Here is a 19640-nt window from a genome sequence, read left to right as displayed (position 1 = left end):
GCTGGGGGAGTGACACAGGACAGCAAATTCCCACCCACCCAAGGACAAATTGCTGCAGATAAACGGGCTGGGTTCACATCCCAAAGCTGAGGAGAATTTAAGAATTATGGAGAAAATAGGGAAAATAAGAGACTAGAGAGTCAGTAATTTTAGGGAAAACGAGGGAAACTCCTTGGATTTTCTAGCCACGTGTGGGGAGGGGAGAGAGAAGGGGAAGAACTAGAGAGAATTGTTCTCAGGTTTTGAGACGGAAAGAAATGGAACAAACAGGAAAAGGATGTGAGTGGCTCACCCCCGTGACCATAGGTGTGTGCAGCACATTTCATTAGGATGCACACCCAGGGAGCCCCACCCTAGCCCCACCCCATCCACTGCCTCCCCCTTCCTGCCCCCTGGCTGCCCCCCTCAGAACCCCCAACCCCCCCTGCTCCTTGTCCCCTGACTGCCCCCTCCTGAGACCCCCCCCCCACTGTAACTGACTCCTAAGACCCTACCCCTACCTGTCCCCTGACCCTTATCCACACCCCTGCCCCAGACAGACCCCTGGGACTCCCACGCCCCATCCAACCACTCCCGCCCGACAGCCCCCAGAAATCCCGACCCATCCAACCCGCTCTGCTCCCTGCCTGCTCCAATCCCGCTCCACCGCCCGACAGGCACCCCGATCCTCAACCCATCCAACCCCCTGCTCCTTGTCCCCTGACTGCCCCCTCCAGAGACCCCACCCACCCACTAATCACCCCCAACTATCCAACCCCCTCCCCACCTCCTGGCAGCTCTGTCTAGTGGCTGCTCCCACCCACCCACTCAAAGTGGCGGAGGAGGTTCCCTCTCCTTCGGGGGGAAGGTTGCCTAGTGGTTAAGGCACAAGACACAGGCTCATGTGTTCTGGGTTTGAGTCTCTGCCACAGACTCCCTGCTTAGCCTTGGGAAAGTCACTTCTCCTCTTTGAGCCCTAGATTCCACCTGCCCAATGGGGCCAACACTGACCCTGCCTCCTGGGCTAAATCCATCCATGGCTGGGTGATGGGGGGGGGCAGGAAATGGAGATACCAACATGGGGAGATTTGGGCTGAATTTCTCCACAGCCGGAGAGTGGGAGCCAGCTCCACAGGGAGGATGGGAGCGAGAGGGGCTCAGGCCAGCTCCACACAGAGGGGGGGGTCAGGGCTTCGGCCCTGCAACTTTTGCCACTAAGGTGGCTGGGGCTCCCGAGCCGGGGACTTCAGCCCCACATCTTCTGCCAGAGCCCGGGGTTCTCCTGCCTGCCCCAGGGTGGCTCCTCCCCCCGCCCCCCCATAGCAGCTCCTGCAGGGGCCCGGGGCTTCTCCCCCCGCCACCCCAGCGTGTCTCCTCCCCCCCCGCCCCCTGGCGGTTTATGGAGCTTCTCCTCCCCGCAACCTCCCCCTGCCCCAGCCCCAGCCCAGCTGGGCTCCCCGGGGCACCCACCGCTGCTGTGGCCGGAGCCGAGCCTGGCGGGCAGGGAGCAGCGATTCACGCGGGGCCCCTGGCAGAGCCCCCAGCCCGAGCGGGGCGGGGCAGCCCCAGGAGCGGGGGCTCTGCTGCTGGCCCCGCCCCACCGACCCCTGGGGCTGTTTGGGGCACCCAGCCCCAGGAGCGGGGAGCAGCTGAGCGGAGCCTGCCCAGCAAACAGCTGATCGCAGCTGCGCCCAGGCCGCCCCCGGGGAAAAGCTCCGCGGAGGAGGCGCCACAAGCTGCCGGCAGCGGGTCATTCCCGGGGGGCTGAGCACCCGCCTGCAGCCGCCGCAGCCTCCCCCCCCGTAGCCCCCACGGGAGGGGGGGAGCAGCCTCCCCAGCCGGGGCTCAGGGCATTGGGGTGCCGGGGCTCCCCCCTGCGCACGCCTGGGCCCGGGACACTCACACACACACTCTGCCCCGGGGCTCCCCTGGTGCCCAGAGACCGATCAACCCCCCGCCTGCCCCCCGCCCGTCCCCGCCTGCAGCTCCGGCCTCTCCCCTCCCGCCCCGCCAGCCGCCCCCAGGGGAACCCCGGGCCCCAGGCTCTGTCCCCACCTGGAGCCCAGCGGCGCCGGGGGCAGCTCCTGCTGCAGCTGAGAACAGCGGCTCCGCTCCGGCCCGGGCGGCTCCAGCGCTGCTGGCAGCACGTGGCCACCAGGGAGCAACTGCTGAGCCCGGGCTCCTGCGTCACAATGTGCCAGAGCCCCGCCCCCAGGAGCTGCCCCGCCCCCGGGCTGTGCCAGAGCCCCGCCCCCAGGAGCTGCCCCGCCCCCGGGCTGTGCCAGAGCCCCGCCCCAGGAGCTGCCCCGCCCCTGCCTGAGTCAGAGCCCCGCCCCAGGAGCTGCCCTGCCCCGGGCTGTGCCAGAGCCCTGCCCCAGGAGCTGCCCCCACCCGGATTTGTTCTCCTGCCTCCTTCTTCCCAGCACTCCCCCCTGCTCCCAGCTGCTCCCTTCCTGTGTCTGCAAACACCCCCTGGGCGGGCTGCAGCGCTCGCTGGGGCTGGATCCAGTGGCGGAAGTAGCCTCCATCTCTGCTCACCTGAGGGGGAGGGGAGGGATGAAGAGAGGAGATGGTCCCAGGGTGTGAAAGCAGAATCAGGGGGCAGGGAAAGAAGGACTGTTTGGAAAGGTGGGTTTTTGCGGGGGGGGGGGGGGTGTTCCAGATGGAAAAAGAAGCAGTTGGGCAGCAGAGGCACAGGGATATTGAGGAACCCCTGGGTGTCCAGTGTTGGCAGGGTTTGTACAGCACCTAGCGCAATATGGGGTCCCAGAGCTCTAACTAGCTATTTTTACCCCCAAGGCATGAATATACAAGTGCGCCCCCGGCTCTGCCACCCAGCCCCCTTGAAACACCCCCCCAGCGCCACCCATCCCTGTGGAAACAACCCCCCCGCAGCACCGCCCGCCCCGCAGAAACAAACCCTCCTTCCCCAGCACCTCCCCACCGAAACAGCTGTGGGCCGAAAAGGAAGGTTTGGGGAGGGGAGGGAGAAGAAACGGCCCCCATAGGGTGACCAGATCTCACCATCCCACCCCTCGTCACCCCTATCCCCACTGGCCTGCTGCATCTCCTGCTAGTCAGTCCCCCACCCACCACTCACCTCCTTTCACCTCCTCCCTCCCCTGCCAGAAACCCCCCTGCCTGCCCCTAGAGCCCCTGCTGGCTCACTGCTCACCTCTGTGCCCACCTGCCACTTGCCCACCTGCTCCCCACTTGCCCCCACACATCCCCCAAGTGTAAAGCCTCATTCAGAGACCCAGGGGTCACCATATCACTGCACCCCGCAGTCACTCAGTGCGGTTGTAGATAAATCTCTGCATTTTGCATTTTTGTATAACTTTTACATGACTTTGTATTGAACCTTGGTAATATGTTATAGGAGGCCCCTAAGGTAGTGTAATTAAGGTAACAGAAAAATGTCTTTTTGCTAGAAGTAGAATAAGATCTACCCCCCACACACACACTTGGTAACCCGTCGCCCTGTGGAGTGAATGAGGTGGGACTGAGGAAGGTGTGTAAGGCAGCACCTCCAGACAGCTGCACCCCATGGAGAGGGGCTGGGAGCCCGACCAAGGCCAATCAGACCTGGCAAGTGGGCTGGCTAGAGAAGAACCGACACACTGACGGCCTCGGGGTTAGGAGCAAGCACCTTCCTGTGGGAACCCCCTCTGTGCAGCACTGGGACAACCCCCAGCCCAGAGTAAAGCAGCAAAAAGGACCAACAGACACTGTCCCAGATTTTGAATCTGGGAGATTTGCCCCTCTCCACCCACCGACTCGCCGCTTGCCTCCTCACCCCCCACCAAGTGTAAAGCCTCATTCAGAGACCCAGGGGTCACTATATCACTGCACCCAGCAGTCACTCACTGCAGTACCAAACATTAAACTACTGAAAATGGCGCCCCCCTCCAGCCACCGACTTTTTGGACTAGAAAGCTTTGCCCCAGACATCCCCTTCAGAAGACATCCGCAGACTGGCTGAGGGATACTGGTGTGGCCTCACCTGGCAGCCCCCAAAGAAAGAATTGGGGGGACTAAATGGACAGGGCCCCTGTGACGGAGCGATTCTGGCGGGACCCAACTGAGAGTGCCAAATCAGGACCAATTGCTTAAACAGGGCAGTAACAGCCCTAGGCTGGGGTTTTTCCACCTCTAAGGCAAACCAAACCAGCCAGACAAAAGGGACTTTGGTCTCACCCCACTGGCTAACCACAAGTCACACAAGCAATTTCCTTAGACACTCCAGTCTCCCAGTATCACCACCAGTGCACTCGTCCTGGGGATGAATGGTTATGAAAACCAACACCCCAATAAAAGAAAAAGGTTCTCTCAATCCCAAAGGACCAAGCCCCAGACCCAGGTCAATATACACATCAGATCTTACCCACAAATCACGCTGTTGCCAATCCTTTAGAATCTAAAATCTAAAGGTTTATTTACAAAGGGAAAAAGGTAGAGAAGAGAGGTAGAATTGGTTAAATGGAATCGATTACATACAGTAATGGCAAAGTTCTTAGTTCAGGCTTGCAGCAGTGATGGAGTAAACTGCAGGTTCAAATTGAGTCTCTGGAATACATCCCCCACTGGGATGGGTCATTCAGTCCCTCATGTAAAGCTTCAGTTTGTAGCAAAGTCCCTCCAGAGGTCAGAAGCAGGATTGAAGACAAGATGGAGATGATGCATCAGCCTTATATAGACTTTTCCAGGTGTAAGAATCCCTTTGTCCTCACGGTGGAAACTTACAGCAAAAAATGGAGTTTGCAGTCACATGGACAAGTTTCTGCATACTTTGCTGAGTCACAAGGCGTGTCTGCCTTCTCTCCATGGGTCAATTGTGTAGCTGATGGCCCTTAATGGGCCATCAAGCCAGCTATGCAGGGCTGACATCAGCTTGTCTGGGACACTTCCCAGAGGCAGAGCATAATACCAAATACAGGCAGTACAGAGCCAATATTTATAACTTCAACTACAAAATGATAAACAGACATACAGACAGCATAATCATAACCAGCAACCCAGAACCTGGTCTTAGACACCTTATATGACCCCCTTTACTTAGGATTTGGTGCCACCACAGGACCTTGGTTGCAACCCATGTTCTATATGGTTCCCATTTATATCAATAACGTCACAGCCCCTCTCTAGCTGAAGCCTGGCAAGGGAAGTACGTGGATCCCACTAGAATTTAAAATGAAAAGTGAGGGAGGGGAGGCTCTGCTGGACCTGGGCAGCTCTAGATACAGCACCAGGCACGTAGGAGGATTTCCACTCCTGAGCCGTGGAAGCAGAAATTGACTTTTCCTTTCCAGATTTAGTTAATGTTCAGAAAGGGAATCTAGCACCTGCCTTCCAGATTTGAACACCCTCAAAATTCAGGAGTGCTCAAGCTCAGTTTGGGCAGCTGTTACTTCATTTCTCCCAAATCAAATATGCTGATCCACTGTCATTTGCTGTAGAAAAAGTAGGATAAAATTGAGCAAGAAATGTGTCCCAGGAGTTATTAGGACTGGAATTGCAATTTTCAACAGCCATTGCCTTTTTGTTTAAAGGGAAGACAGTGATATTGCATTGGCAAATTCCCCAGAGGTAATAATTGGAGATATACCAATTTCCTAGAACTGGAAGGGACCTTGAAAGGTTATTGAGTCTAGCTCCCTGTCTTCACTAGCAGGACCAATTTTTGCTCCAGATTCCTAAGTAGCCCCCTCAAGGATTGAACTCACCACCCTGGGTTTAGCTGGCCAATGTTCAAACCACTGAGCTATTCCTCCCCCCTGCTAAATGACCCACCCTGGGAGCAAGTTACAAGTGACCCAGGGCTGGGGTGGAAGGAGAGTGCAGGGGTGTGGGGTGTGTGTGTGTGTGTGGGGAGAGCCCAGGGCTGGGGTGGCAGGGGGGGCAGGTGGAGGAGGCAGAGCCCAGGGCTGGTGTGTCGGTGGGGGAGCAGTGGGGGGAAAGGGCAAAGCCAAGAGCTGGGGCAGCATGGGGTATGTGGGGGGCAGAGCCCAGGGCTGGGATGGCAGGGGGGGTGCGGGTTGGGAGTGGAGAGCCCAAGGCTGGGTTGGCAGGGGGTGTGGGTGGAGGGGGCAGAGCCCAGGTCTGGGGTGGCAGGGAGGTGCAGGGGGGAGCCCAGGGCTGGGGTGGGGGCAGCCAAAATTTTTTTTTGCTTGGGACGTCAAAAAACCTAGAGCCGGCCCTGCCTCCACGCACCGTGAGGTAGGTAGGAGCGGATCATTATTATCCCTACTTGAAAGAGGGACAAGCTAAGGCTGAGAAAGGAGAATTGACTTGTCTGAGGTCACACAGCCAGTCAGTGGCACAGTTGGGAATAGGACCCAAGAGCCCTGATTTTCAAACTAACCATCGGATCTTGAATTTCAGACATTGAATGACCTGAGTAAAGTGCTCTCAGATGAGCTCCAGACCAACAACAGTGCACAGGAATTATTCAGCAAGTATTTGAGGAGAACTGCAATGATAGACAGAATCATGAACTGCTCAGAGACCATTAATGCAGAGAAGCAGCAAAATTCATCAAACATAGAACTGGTTCTGACTTATTTACTGGGTCTTAAAAGAGACCAACAAGGATCTGAATCTCCTCCCTGTCAATAACCCCCTGCTCAGCCAATCAGGATAGAGACTGAGGACGGGAGGCTGAGGTTTCTCACCAGAGAGCCCAAAGGATGGCCCAGGTCACTGGTGGGGATCACTGCCCGAGCACTATTTCAGCCCCACATTTTTGTGTGGACCTCCCAAAGTGGGAGCTGCAGAGCACTCCCCCGCAACACACACACACACACACACACACACACACACACGTGGTAGTGGGAGGGGAACAGGAGAAAGGACAAAATAAGCAAGAGAAGAAGAGAAAGGAGGGAGAGAGGGATGGAGGAAAAGGAAAAAAGCACAAACCCTAATGTCTCCAGTGATTCTAAGGGACAAAATCCCAGGTGCAGAATAAAATTCTGCCTCCTTAAGCTCGTGTTTTCCATGCCTAGAATTCAACTGTCACCAGATGGATCAGACTGAACAGGTTTCAAACCTCCAGGAGGCTCTTACCTTCTAAACAGGGATGGCTGTTTTCTAGTAAAATCACTAAAAGGGAAGGAGAAAACTCGAAAGAGGTTCCTCCTGGTGCTCACGTCCGTGAACCCGAATACTCCCTCAGTCCTCAGAGAAAGACCTGGAGAAGGAGACTTGCTGAAGCAAAGCCACAGGGGTCTCTGAGGTTTCCCTGGCCCCTCGCCCCTGTCCTGCCTGGCTGATGTCAGCATCTCTCTGTGAGGTCACCACCTCCCCACCACCTTGGACCAATAGTCTGAGGTCCTGCAAAAGGCCTTTGTGATGTCACTGCCACACCCCTCCCTTGCTGGGCTAATGTCCTGCCCCTGGCCAGGCACTTTGCAGGTTTGAGCTACTCCCTGGGGATCACCCCACTCAAGGAGCATTCGTTCTAGGCAGCAAGCCAGCTAGACAGGGAAACATCAGATGCTGCTCCCAATGCTACACTCAGATGTTCAGAAATGAGTCGACTTTACAGCCAGAAGAGACCATTAGAGCATCTAATCTGACCCCCTCCATATCACAGGCCTCCTGTATGACACAAGAGCTACTCTTGGGGCAAACACATTCCAGAAAGGCATCTAGTCTTCATTAAATGACATCAAGAGATGGCGAATCCACCACTTTCCTTGGTAGCTTGTTCCTGTGGTGAATCATCCTCGCTGTTGAATATTTGTGCCTTAATTGTAATATGAATTTGTCTCTTTTCACCTTCCAGCCACTGGGTCTTGTTATGCCTTTCTCTGCTCGATTCAAGAGCCCTTTAATACTCAATCTTTTCTCTCCATTAAGACACTTCAACACTTCAATGAAGTCACCTTTCAATCTTCTTTTGATCAGCTAAACAGGTTGAGCTCTTTCAATAGCTCACTAGAAGGCATTTTTCTCCAGCCCTCAGAACATTTGGTGGCTCTTTGCTGCCCCAAACTCTAATTTCACAACATCTTTTTCAAACGAGGACACCAAAACTGGAGGCTATTCCAGTATCAGTCTCTCTGATGCCATGTCACCTCTTGTGACGTTATTGACATAATTTGTAACTGTATAGATCACCGTTGCGACTGCTGTTCTGTATTTGCAGCCAATATTGTATAAAGGTTGTTGTGTTAGGGGTCTATGAAGAGTTTCTGATTGGCTGATTATAATGATGCTATCTCTAGATCGGTATCATTTTTGTAGTTGACGTTATGAATATTGGCTCTATGCTGCCTGTATTTCAAACTTGTGCTCTGCTTTTGGGAAACACCCCAGACAAGTTGGTGTCAGTTCTGCCTAGCCCGCTTGATGCAGGTTAGGGAAATGTGAGAACCACTACACTACAGAAACTCCATTACAGTGCCCTGCCCTGCCCTGCCCTGCCATGCCCTCAAATTCCCTGCACTTTGGTGGTGCTCACCCTGGCACACACTGGTGGGCGAACCTGGAGAAACTGGCAGCAGCTCTCTGATGGGTCAGCTGGAAGAGCAGAGGACAGGAGCCAGGGATTAGGAAGTCGTCCTTACATCACCTTTGTGACTCTAGCTTGAAGGGGAGCTTCTTTTTCTTCCCCTTGCTGAGAAGCAGCAAGAGAAGAAAGAAAGGTCCGGTGGGCCAACTGGGTACAGAAGCCAATGCTGCCTTTTCCTGCAGTGAAGCCCAAAATGAGGGACTTGCATTGAGTAAAGGCAGTGCTGTGTTTCCAGCCCACTGCTGCAGCAAGAGGGATGAAACAGTCTGCTGAAGCCTCGGATTGAACCAGAGACCTTTACAGCTTCAGTCTAATACTCTCCCAACTGAGCTACTTCAGCACTTGCAGCAGGGCTTTTTGGGCTGCTGCTTCTCACCTTGGAGTTTATTCTCCATAAACCATCTCTCCAGTCAACAATGGCCAATGCAAGATGGACATCGCTTGCTATTTTAGCCCTTGGAAACGTCATCAACTAGTCTCTGGATCTCTCAAATGCTGTGCTTCAGTTCATGGGGGAAAGGCTAGAGAAGTGACCTTTGAACAAAGGGCCTGGGGTTAACATCCTAACACTGTCTGTTTCCAACTGTAACACTATTTAATACCGGCCCACGCTGTGCTGGTGAGGGCTCCATTTCTAGATGTTAGTACATTTCAGTTACTGTCAAAATTAAAAGTTTCTATATGCTTAGAAGAAATGATTTTTTCATTTGCTTATATACGGCATGAATAAATACAGATTTACACATCCTAGCATGAACATTTATTGTCTTATATGATAGAGAAAATCATGCATCCAGATTGTGCATCAAAATAATGAAGTGAGCTACAAATGCAATAAAAATAAGGAATTCAATGGTTTAACATATGGAGCGGGGCTGGGGGGTTCCGAAGACACGTCTTGCCTGGGACGCTACTTGGTCTAGGGGAGGCCCTGTCAGGAAAAGCAGGAGTTAGTCTCACACGCCTATTTCCAGGCTGTAATCTGTGGGCGACCTGCTCTGGGGGAGGGATCGCGGCAGCCCAGACTCAGGGCTGGAACAGGCCCCGGATTGAGGGGGTGGCTGCAGGGTTTGCAGCGCTCTGATGTCTCAGACAATGTGTCTCTCCCAAAGCCTCAGATCTGCGTCCCCAGAAGGCTCCTGCACTGCCTCCGCTCCTTTCACAGTCTATAGCAAGGAGCAGCAGCAAGGGTCAGGGATGAGCCATAGGCACTAGGTGGGGGGCAGAGGCTTCAGGAGGAAACCCAGCCCCCAGAGCAGAGGGGGATAGGAGGCTTTTTCTCTCTCCTTAGCCACGGGCTATAGCTCCGAGAGCTCTGTGAAATGCCTCCCCGCCCACAGCCTGGGGAAGGGGAAGGAGTCTCAGGTTCTAGCTCGATTTGGAGGAGGATCACTGGACCCTAGAACCACTCGCTGCCCTTTCCCAGAGAAACCTGTGATGCCCAGAACGGGGCCGAGATAAATGCTGACAGGAGCCAGGAATTGCTCCCCTGGAATAGCAGCAGAATTGGGCAGCTGGAAATCTCCCCAAAGGAGCTGAAGCCTTGGTGGGTCAGACATAGATGCCCCAGGTACTGCATGGGGGGTTTAGGTTTGTTTCTGGACAAGAGCAGTGAGAGTTTTATTGCCTCAACATTTCAGTGGAAAAATTCAGACCCAAAGTGTGTGTGGTGGGGAGGTCGATAGCGGTTTCTTTGGGTTTGATTTAGTTTGTTTTCTCATTCTCGTTGTAAAAGCCCTGGGTCATTTTGATGGGAACAATGTTTGTGGAAGGCCAAGGACAAGTAAGAAAAGTTAAAAATCTGCGTTGGAGTGAGGGGGTCTCTGTGTGCCAGGGCAGGGGTGGAGATTTTCATGGGGAGGGGTTAGGGGATAAACGAGAGGCTTTTGTGGGAACACAGGGGGATGTTTTGCAGTTTAACCTCCCCACTTCCCTATGCTGCTGCCCAGCTCAGACCCCACTGACACCCCTGTGACGAAGTGGGAATTTTCTGGATGTTTTGTTTGCAGCTTGTGTGTACCTCAGTTTCCCCTATTTGTGGCACGATTATCTAGGTTAAAGGTCCAAAATGTGGGGTGCCCTGCCAGGGGATGGAGTAACATTCAGAGGATGAAACTGGGCCCGGGCCAGCCCCCATGGGGGTGGGGAGGAGGAGCCACCCAGCTCCACTCTTGGCTCCAGCCCCAGCTCTGGTCCCTGCCTCAGCCCCCTTACCCCTGTCTGTGTCCCTTCCCCCTTAGCTGCGGCCCCACTCCCAGCCACGACTCGGGGGGAGCATGGACAGGGTGGGGGGCATGACCCTGAAGTGTTTTGGGACCACGGATCTCGGTGGTGGGACAAGGGGGTTAAATCTTGGCAGAGACCCCCAAAGGGCAGGTGTGGCTGCTGTCTGGCTGCCTGGGCCCAGACAATGGCCACAAATTCTGTCTCCTAGCAACCGATGGCCGGGGCGCACCTGCTGCAAGAGGCCAGCTGGCCGGGAGGAGTCGGAGAACAAAGAACGAGCTGGAGGCCAGGTGAGCAGGTTACCAGGGAAACAGGACAAAGGACAGACGAGGGGCAAAGGGCCTGGCTGAGTCGGGCTGTTGGGAGCAAGGAGTCTGCTGGTTGGGGACTCGAGGGGAGAGCCCAGGCTCTGAGTTCGGGGTCTGTCCAACATGGACGTTGCTGAATCTTCCTGCTTCCTGTGCGAACACAGAACTTTCCCAGGCTGGATCCCAGACCCCTAACAAACCTTCTGTTGTACAGCGCTGGCTGAGAGTCACTGGGGACTGTAGTTGGGGTGCAGGACTCTTCGGGGGCGCGTGAGGCTTTCCCAGGTGTCCGATTCAGGTGGACTCACTGCAGGAAGCTCCTGGTGTGGAACAGGGGGGCTGAAAGGTCCAAGGTCAGTCCCAGGAGGGGCTGAAGCCAGGGAGGGTTCCCCCAGTGAGAGCGTCCCCTGGGGGGGTCACACTGATGAGGCTCCTGCCTGGGTTTGACTCAGAGCTGTTCCAGAGCACGGAGCCTGTGTGCCCGTCACAGCCCCCCAGCATGTGACCTACAGGCTCCATTCTGGCAAAGCTCCCTGTAAATCAGAGACAAACTCCCCCCTTCTCCCAGTTACTCTCCCCTGCAGAGAACCCAGAGCAGCTCCTGCCTCGCTGGGTCTCCTGCCAGCCACAGCTGGCCAAGGAGCTGCCTGAGCCGTTCCCCTGGGTCCCTGTGCAGGGGCAGCGTCAGTTCCGACCTCACGAGTACAGTGGTGACTCTCCCTGCCTGTCACGGGGGGGACGAGGGCTTGATTCCCTGAGGAGGAAGCTGGGATTGTGACACCCGTGTATGTCTGCAGTGCAATTAAACCCCACAGCTGGCCCAGGCCGGCTGACTCGGGCTTGCCAGGCTCGGGATCCAGGGGCTGGAGCCCGACCACGGGGACCCTCCCCCCTCGCTAGGTTCAGTGGCCGATATACTGAAGATGAGTTTGTAAGTGGGGAATGTGCACTGGGTGCTGCCACTGGAGAGACACTTCCCAGCAGAAGACCCACCCAGTGAATGTGATCTACTCTAAAAACATGTGATGACAGAAAGTCAGCCTGGGGCTCTGGATTTATCATCTCGCAACGACTCGATTCAACTTGCTCAGGTTAGAAAGAAATTTGTGTTTTTTTATTGTGAGCCTGAAAATTGCCTCCAGTGTGAAAGTCAGAGTGGGATTATTTCACGCTCACGCACCCTTATCACTAATGAAGGAGTAAAGGAACGTGCAAACCAACGAAGCCTTAACATGTCATTTGCATCCTCAAGCCTGTCCTTGTGGCAGGATCTCAAGGACAGACAGAAATGTTACCCGGTGTCAGGAGGAGAGAGGAAAGCACTTCCCCTTGTGTATTTCCCCAGGCTGTTGTTCAAGGCAGCAGAGGCGCTTTAGGGCATTTTCTGTCACTGATTTTTTTCATGTTGGTGTGGGAGGAAAGACTTAGACCCGCCCACTTTTTGAACATGTGAATGTGAAGTGTCCAGATGATGAGTTAACAATGATGCTGTTGCACAGGATTTGACTGGAACTAGAAAACAAAAAGCCCTTAAAGTGGAACTCTTGGGTGAATAGAACGAGCTGATTTATAGTCAGCCTTGAAAGGCAATAGCCTGTTACATTGGGCAGAACAGCCTGGTTTGGTTGGTTGGTTGTTGTCCCTGATAAATTGCAGAGGGTTCAGAGAAGAGCCACAGGAATGATTAAAGGCTTGAGCAGGGAGAGGAGTTTAAAAATAAACCGAACCTTCCCTGCTCCTGCCAGCTGTGACTGCTGAGGACATTTTCCTTCTCTACTCCAGGGTCTCTCTTCTGCCAGATTCTCAGCAAGTCAGGCCCCCTGCAGACTATGGCAGAGCAGTTTGGTATGAAGCTGCAGGACTCACAATGTAAGAGTGCAGCTGCTGTAGCACCTTGACCAACCATGGGCTAAATCCTGCAGCCCTGGCAGCCCAGGATAACCTCCCACTGGTGGTGATGGGAATTTAGCCTTTGTAACGATCTGCTGGTACCTGAGGTCTCAGATGTGAATTAAACTGGGGGCAGACACAGCTCTATCCAAACAAGTGAAGGATGTAAGTGAAAGAGCAAAGCTGGCCCTGGGGAGCTGCTGCAGTCCCATCACCACAGCTGGAAGGGATCAGATGGAAAACACCTGGAGCAGTACTGAGAAAAGGAAGTTTGTCAGTGAGATCAGTAGCAATAAATGTGAACTGAAGGAGTGCTTTCTCCTCTGTGCTGACAGGTTTGAATTGTGTTACTGTACTATGAGATAAAGCTTTACAATATCCTGCTCTAATTTCAGGATGGGTCTGTAACCATAATTAGTCTCTGTAGAAGTGGGACTTTCAAAATTCCCAAGGAATTTAAGGGGTGGGGTTCACGGTTGGTCACCTGAGGGAGTGCAGTAGAATTCAAACCAAAGACCAGAGAAGCGAGAACAGGGATTGTGGGACACCTCCCGGAGGCCAATCACAGCACTGTAATCGACCAGGGTGTCTACACTGGCACCACGGGGCTGTAGTCCCGGTGCAGAAAGCTGTACGCCTCTCGTTGGGAATCCCTCTGATTTACTGTTTTTACAGAGGGTGAAATGACAATTTTTCCTATCCCTGCCCTGTTCCTGCTCTTTGTATTAGTTCAATATATTTTAAGTGAGAAAAATGGTAGGAAAAAAATCTGCTCTCCAGCACAACTTGAAGCAACATCAGAGCAACTGGGAATGAAACAATTTATTTCCAAAAGGGGAACTCGATGACTAACAATGGCTTTGAAATGGGGGAACAGTATAACCGTGATGCTCAGGGTTTGTTTAGACTAGGAAAAGTGATGGAATTTAGGTCAGTTGAAGGGGAAAGCTAATGCCAACCACTGCACCTGGGCATCTGTTCTACAACTATAATTGTCTTTTTACATCAAGATCATTAACTTGAGCAGCCAATGCCATGTACAGCCCTAGTAGATGTCAGACACAGATAGATTTTGCCTCAGTGTACCTTGTTGGGATCAAACCTCCAGGAGCTGATGAACATTCCGGGCTCAAAAGGAAAGGAGTTGATAGAAAAGATCACAGGACTGACCCCAAAGAAGGGTGAGCTGCAAAAGGCAGAAGCAGGTAACTCATCTGGGGGAGCTGAGAGACTACGGTGAAGATGGTGCGAAAATCACAATGTGGGAATTAGAAAATGTGATTTTTTTTTTAAATTTTGCCCAGCCCTAGTCAAGGGATTTATTACAGTTCTCTCTCATGTGGATTTTCTGATGTCTAATAAGATGTGAGCTCTGATTGAAGCTTTTCCCGCACTCAGAGCACGTGTAGGGCGTCTCCCCTGTGTGGATTCTCTGATGTCTGATAAGGAGAGAGCTCTGATTGAAGCTTTTCCCGCACTCAGAGCATGTGTAGGGCGTCTCCCCTGTGTGGATTCTCTGATGTCTGAAAAGGTCTGAGCTCCGATTGAAGCTTTTCCCGCACTCAGAGCACGTGTAGGGCGTCTCCCCTGTGTGGATTCTCTGATGTCTGATAAGGTCTGAGCTCTGATTGAAGCTTTTCCCGCACTCAGAGCACGTGTAGGGCGTCTCCCCTGTGTGGATTCTCTGATGTCTGATAAGGGCAGAGCTCCGATTGAAGCTTTTCCCGCACTCAGCGCATGTGTAGGGCGTCTCCCCTGTGTGGATTCTCTGATGTCTGATAAGGGCAGAGCTCCGATTGAAGCTTTTCCCGCACTCAGCGCACGTGTAGGGCGTCTCCCCTGTGTGGATTCTCTGATGTCTGATAAGGTCTGAGCTCTGATTGAAGCTTTTCCCGCACTCAGAGCACGTGTAGGGCGTCTCCCCTGTGTGGATTCTCTGATGTCTGATAAGGGCAGAGCTCCGATTGAAGCTTTTCCCGCACTCAGCGCATGTGTAGGGCATCTCCCCTGTGTGGATTCTCTGATGTCTGATAAGGTCCGAGTTCTGACTGAAGCTTTTCCAGCACTCAGCGCATGTGTAGGGCGTCTCCCCTGTGTGGATTCTCTCATGTCTGATAAGGTGAAAGCTCCGATTGAAGCTTTTCCCGCACTCAGAGCACGTGTAGGGCGTCTCCCCTGTGTGGATTCTCCGATGTCTGATAAAGGCAGAGCTCCAATTGAAGCTTTTCCCGCACTCATGGCACATGTAGTGTCTCTCTTCCAAGTTGATTCTGTCGCTTGTTATAAGGTCTGAGTGGCTACTAAAGTTTTCCTCTGGCCTCTGCTGAGTCTCACAGGCTTTTGTTTTTTCTGGGAGTGCATAACTCCCGGAAACATTCCCTTTGGATCTTCCTGATAAAGTTCCATGTGGTTCTCCTTGCTCAGCATCTTGCTGATGGGGTTTCTCCTCCTCATTCTGACTCACCAGCCCATCACCTGATGGGAGACAGAGAGAATCCAGACACAGGTCACTCCCTTTGCCGGAAAGAAAGAAAATCTCAGAGAGAGGAATGGCAAAAGGGATGAACAATCCAAAATATGTGTGGGAGAGATCAAACCTATCAGGTGCTGATTTTCCCCAAACCCTTCCACAGAGGAGAGAGGAAGGGATCAGTTTTGGTGTGCATCTCATGAGAACACTCGGGGGAAAGCGAGACTGGGCAGGGACCTGCTGCCAGTTGTCAGTCAGAATAGGAGGGAAGCCATGAGTGACATCTGCCATAATGATTCCACATCTGTAGGGAACAATCCTGAACTTGGAGAGCTCACAGGATATTTGTAGGGCATCCCAAATGTTTCCTGCATTCCCGCACAGTTTTTGAGCTGGTTTAACCAATTCCTCACCTGTGAAGGCAGCTCTTGGAAGCACTTCTTTCTCAGAGCCCTGGAGGTCTGGGACCCACGGCTCTTCCCCTCGTTCCAGCTGCGAGATCACATCAGGTTTGGAATTTGGAAACCCTACTGCAGGTAAAGAAAACGAGGGAGGTCAGTGGAATTTGTGGGATACTTGTCACAAAGAATAGTCCATGGTTTTAACCCCCAGCTCATTTTTAAGCAGTAACATCCCAAGGCCAACTTCCTTGGCTCAAAGTGGCAGGAGAGTTATTATTATTATAAATCATATGCATTACCTTAGTGCCTAAGGACCAACTAACAGTGGGTACCCATTGTGCTCGGCAAAGTACAAACAGAGAACAGTAGATGGCCCATGCCCTGAAGAATTTACAATCTGAATAGACAAGACAGACACAGAATGGGGGAAGGGGTAGAACCCACTGTTAGAATAGAGATATTCAGGCCTGCCTGTAAAGTCTATAGTTTAAGAACTTAGGTGTACTTTTATCACTTAGCTACTTACAGGAGTATGAAAACAAAGAATCAAAATCACTGTCTGTATTTGTAAGGGCCTTCTCTCACTAGGATAGGCTGAGCCCTTGTTCTTAGGCTAAGGCCTTTGGCTAAGCAGCAGGGGCAGCCATAAGCTGGGAAGCGAAGGGTCACATCCTCACATCCCAAACCAGTCACACTGAAAAAGACGGTTACTCACCGTTGTAACTGTTGTTCTTTGAGATGTGTTGCTCATATCCATTCCAGTTAGGTGCGCGCACGCCGCATGCACGCTCGTCGGAAGTTTTTTACCCTAGCAACACTCGGTGGGTCGGCTGGGCGCCCCCTGGAGTGGTGCCGCTATAGCGCCAGATATATACCCCTGCCGACCCATCTGCCCCTCAGTTCCTTCTTGCCAGCTACTCCAACAGTGGGGAAGGAGGGCGGGTTTGGAATGGATATGAGCAACACATCTCGAAGAACAACAGTTACAATGGTGAGTAACCGTCTTTTCTTCTTTGAGTGATTGCTCATATCCATTCCAGTTAGGTGATTCCCAAGCCTTACCTAGGCGGTGGGGTCGGAGTGAGACGTCGCAGAATGCAAAACTGCTGAGCCAAAGGCTGCATTGTCTCTGGATTGTTGGACCAATGCGTAGTGTGAGGCAAAGGTGTGAATCGATGACCAGGTAGCCGCCCTACATATTTCCTGGATGGGGACATGAGCCAGGAAGGTGGTAGAAGAGGCCTGCGCCCGTGTAGAATGGGCAGTGAGATGGCTAGCGGGAACGTGAGCCAGTTCGTAGCACGATTGGATGCAGGATGTTACCCAAGATGAGATCCGTTGGGAAGAGACCAGCATGCCCTTCATGCGGTCTGCCACCGCTACAAAGAGCTGAGGTGAACGCCGGAAGGGTTTTGTTCGCTCTATATAAAAGGCAAGAGCCCTACGGACATCCAAGGTATGTAGCTGTTGTTCCCGGCGCGATGAGTGTGGCTTTGGGAAAAAAACTGGGAGGAAGATGTCTTGATTGACATAAAAAGCAGACATCACCTTAGGGAGGAAAGAGGGGTGTGGCCGCAGGTGTACCTTGTCCTTATGGAAGACGTATAAGGGGGATCAGCCGTCAAGGCACGAAGCTCTGAAACTTGCCTCTCCGAGGTGATAGTGACGTGGAAAGCCGTCTTCCACGAAAGGTAGAGCAGGGAACATGTGGCCATAGGCTCGAAGGGGGCTCCCATAAGCTTGGTCAACACCAGGTTTAGATCCCAGGTGGGGGCTGGGCGATGGACTTGGGGGTACAACAGTTCCAGTCCCTTAAGGAACCTGGAAACCATGGGGTGAGAGAAAATTGAACGGCCCCTTTCGCCTGGGTGGAAGGGGAAATAGCTGCCAGATTAACTTTTTATGGAAGAGACCGCTAGGCCCTGCTCTTTGAGGGACCAGAGGTAATCCAGGATAGTAGGGATGGAAACCTGTCCTGGGACCAAGTTATTCTGATCGCACTGGTGCGAGAAACGCTTCCACTTAGCGAGATAAGTCGTCCTAGTGGAAGGCTTCCTACTTCCCAAGAGGACCTGTTGTACGGAAGCAGAGCAGCACAACTCCGATTGGTTCAACCACGCAGGAGCCATGCAGTGAGATGAAGGGTTTGGGTGGTGCAGGTTTGGGTGGTGAAGTCTGCCGAAGTCCTGTGTTATGAGATCCGGCCACAGTGGCAGGGGAATCGGATCCGCCACTGAGAGGTCGAACAACAGGGTGTACCAGTGCTGCCTCGGCCATGCTGGAGCAATGACGATCAAGTTGGCTCTGTCCCTGCGGAGTTTGAGCAGGACTCTGTGAACGAAGGGAAACGGCGGGAAGGCATAACATAGGTGCCTTGTCCACGGGAGGAGGAACGCGTCTGAGAGGGAGCCCGGGGAGCATCCTTGGAAGGAGCAGAACACCTGGCATTTCCTGTTCTCTCGGGAGGCAAAGAGGTCTATGCGGGGAAAGCCCCACCTCCGGAAGACGGAATAGATGACATCGGGATGGATTGACCACTTGTGAGACAGGAAGGACCTGCTGAGGCGATCTGCCAGAGTGTTCTGGACTCCTGGGAAAAAAGACGCTACCAAATCGATTGAGTGGGCTATGCAAAAGTCCCACAGGTGAGTGGCTTGACAAAGTAGGGAGGAGCGCGCCGCCCTGCTTGTTTATGTAAAACATGGTTGTTGTGCTGTCCGTGAACACGGATACACAGCGGCCTTGTAGATGGACCAAACACCTGGCATGCTAGACGGACTGCCCTCAGCTCCTGCACGTTGATATGCAGGTCAGCTCCTGGGGCAACCAGAGGCCTTGAGTGTGAAGGTTCCCGAGGTGGGCACCCCAACTCAGAGATGATGCATCTGTGGTTAGTGCCACCAAGGGCTGAGGAGAGTGGAACGGCATCTCTGCGCAAACTACAGTGGGGTCCAGCCACCAAGTGAGGGAGTCAAGAACTGTCCTGGGGATAGTGATCACCGAGTCTATATTGTCTCTGTGTGGACGGTATAGAGAAGCAAGCCAGGTTTGAAGCACCAAGTCGCAGCTGCTGCACTTGGTCACAAAGGTGCAGGACGCCATGTGACCTAATAGACCGAGGCAGGTGCGCACCGACGTTGTCGGGAAGGATTGAAAACTTCGAATGATCAAAGACATTGCCTGAAACCGTGGCAGAGGAAGGCAGGCCCTGGCCAGATTGGAGTCCAGAACTGCTCCAATAAAGTCTATTCTCTGCGTTGGAGTCAGGGTAGACTTTTCTACATTGATCATGAGGCCTAGCCTCCCGAAGAGGTCTTTGACGACACACAGGTGCTGTGATACTTGCAACTGGGAAGTCCCTCGAATGAGCCAATCGTCGAGGTACGGGTAGATGTGTATTTGACGACGGTGGAGGGAGGCAGCTACTACGGCCATACATTTGGTGAAGACTCTCGGGGCCGCGGAAAGACCAAAGGGAAGCACCGTGAACTGGAAGTGCTGTTGGTTGACCACAAAACGGAGATACCGTCTGTGCGGCGGGTAAATGACAATGTGGAAATACGCATCCTTCATATCGAGGGCGGCATACCAGTCTCCCAGATCCAGGGATGGGATGATGGTCCCCAGGGATACCATGCGGAACTTGAGCTTTATCATGAATTTGTTGAGTTCTCACAGGTCCAGTATCGGTCGTAGACCACCCTTTGCCTTGGGAATCAAAAAGTAGCGGGAATAGAACCCCTTGCCCCTCATGTCCTCTGGCACCTCCTCTATGGCTCCCAGATTTAGGAGCGCATGGACCTCTTGTAAGAGGAATTGCTTGTGAGAGGGGTCCCTGAAGAGGGATGGGT

At 53.2% G+C, this 19640-nt stretch overlaps 1 pseudogene; it reads right to left on the bottom strand.

Annotated features, from left to right (window-relative positions):
- The window catches only part of LOC120381551, a 122920-nt pseudogene extending 103558 nt beyond the window's left edge, over positions 1–19362 (bottom strand).
- Between the last annotated feature and the right edge of the window lie 278 nt (positions 19363–19640).

The sequence above is a fragment of the Mauremys reevesii genome, linkage group 14 (genome assembly GCF_016161935.1).
Source record: "Mauremys reevesii isolate NIE-2019 linkage group 14, ASM1616193v1, whole genome shotgun sequence".
NCBI classification, from domain to species: Eukaryota; Metazoa; Chordata; order Testudines; family Geoemydidae; genus Mauremys; species Mauremys reevesii.
The sequence above is the reverse complement of the archived record's forward strand: the minus strand, read 5'-3'. Positions and strand labels throughout refer to the sequence as shown.